This window comes from Lycium ferocissimum, chromosome 10 (genome assembly GCF_029784015.1).
Source record: "Lycium ferocissimum isolate CSIRO_LF1 chromosome 10, AGI_CSIRO_Lferr_CH_V1, whole genome shotgun sequence".
NCBI classification, from domain to species: Eukaryota; Viridiplantae; Streptophyta; class Magnoliopsida; order Solanales; family Solanaceae; genus Lycium; species Lycium ferocissimum.
The window spans coordinates 35,692,646-35,695,070 of NC_081351.1; positions in this window are offsets into that span (position 1 = coordinate 35,692,646).

Genomic DNA, 2,425 nt, shown 5'->3' on the forward strand with positions numbered 1-2,425 from the left:
GATTCGGCCAGGGAGGAGCATGTTCCGGAGGCTGAGTATCAAACAGAGCCAGGAGGAGGACCGGGTGCTCCCAAAGGAGGAGGCCGTGCTGCCGGAGGACGCCGTGCGCGTAGAGGACGCGGTGCTGCTGCTAGAGGACCTGGTGGTGGAGGACACCATCTGGTAGATGAGGCGGATGAGGCCGATCCCATTCCAGAGGGCGTTCACGGTCTAGTCCATCCGCAGCCGTTCCAGGCCGGTGGCAGCTCACCTGGGAACTCACCTACGTTTACGCCGGAGCTCTTACTTGCTGAGATACCCGAGTCTTCATCACAGCTGAGCCAGAATGCATGCATGGAGGAGCGTGATAACGTTGATTGGGCGGCGTTACGCGCTTCATTAGCTGATGACCGGCCTACGACGAATTTAGAGGGAGCCAGGATTCTTGACTTCGATGAGTTTTTGATCCCGGTTAGTATTTAAAATACTTATTTGTTCATTTAAATTGTTTATTTTAAATAATTATATGTTACTCATTATTTAGTAATATTTTTATATTTTAGGATTCGGCGCCAGCGGGTCCACCAGAGCCACCCACTCAGGCATTTTCTCATGGATTTGCCTAGCCAGCGGTGTCTTCCCATATGACTACCGAGCCACAGGTAAGCTTTTTATTAAAATTTCTTTTATTCAATATAAGGTCAATATTTAATATACATATTTGATTGTTTAAAGTACTTATTCTAAATATGTATGTTACTTATTATTTCATTTTTTTCATATTTTAGGATTCGACGTCAGTGGATCCACAGGAGCGACCCATTTAGGAGCATTCTCATCAGCCTGCCGAGGCAGAGGTGTCTTCTCATGAGACTACGAGACGCATGTAAGTTTTTTACTTAAAACTAATTTTATTCAATAGAAGGTAAATATTTATTTAATTTTTATAACCTTTACTTGGACTTCGAACAGCATCTCGTCCAAGAGACTACCTCATATTCACCATCACACCCATCTCAGGAGCCTACAGACCCATCTCAGGAGCCTACTCAGGTGTCTGTCGACACACAGGTTTGATTAAACAAATAACGTTAATGTATTCAATATAAATAAGAAATGGTGCTAATTATTATATATTTTTTAGGTTCATCTTTCGGCGCCTGCGATGGCAACTCCTGATGAGGAAGAGTCCGAGTTTCCGACCCGTCATCATGAGGTCGCCGTGCGAGCGGGATCGCATCCCAAGAAGCACATTCTAGTCAAGGGCGCACGGGCTGTGGGAGAGGAGATGATCATGACTTGGATTGCCTCGCTATTAAGAGGAAAAAGGGCGATGAAGACGATGGCGAGGGCGGTGGGGATGGTATGAGCCTTAGGCCTAGGGATAGTCTCCGGCATACTACATGTGGGACCCATCCTCGATAGTGTATAGACATTAGTGTTATACAATTTATCGTAAATATTATATATTTTTAGCATATTTATAAATATTATCTTAGTCTTGATTATTGTTTATAGTTTCACATCCTAAATTGATAATAAAAAAACGTGATACATTCGAAATAAAGTTAAGTATTAATTTAAAAATAAGACGAAACCCTAAAAGATAAATAACTTAAAGCTAATGATTCAAACAAAAAAGAACTTCGAGCACTTTTCAACCACTAAAACGACAATCCAAAGTATTGCGTATTCTTGATGTATTGAGTCTATTTTATTAATTGTACAAATATAAGTAGGGTTCTATATAAAATATTGAAGTTCTGGAATCTCAAAGCATGATTAATATACGGCTAAACTACGTAAAAAGGATTGAAAATGTAATAAGAGGCTGGTTTTGAAAAATGGGGGAGCGCTATAGCGCAGTAAAATACTGCGCTATAGGTGAGAGACAAATTTCTATAGCCCACTTTGAACGTATATGGTGTCAACAAAAAAGAAAACCCTAACACCAACAATGGCGGTGGAACGAAAAATGAGATGGGGAGAATTAGAAGACGATGCAGAGACTTAGATTTCTACCACCGAAACAAGTATTTGGACCAGATTCAAATGGGGTAAAGAAAGTAGTGGAATACAAGTTTAATGATGAAGGTAACAAGGTGAAAATAACAACCACAACACGTATACGTAAGCTAGCTAATGCTAGGCTCGGAAAGGTGCTATCGAGAGGAGGAATTGGCCTAAGTTTGGTGATCTTGTACATGAAGACGTTGGTGCTAGACTTACTATGGTTTCTCCGAGGAAATTATTCTTGAACGACCTACGCTCTCCTGGTATACATCTTATCTCAATTTTTTTTTTTTTTTTCAAAAATCGATTTGGTGTTTTGGTTGTGATTTGTAATTCGTGCTTAATTGTCAATTGGGTCGTTATTGCTTTACTCTTTTGGTCGTGAATGCGTGTTTTTTTTAATCGATTTGTCTAATGCTATATTTGTGTTATT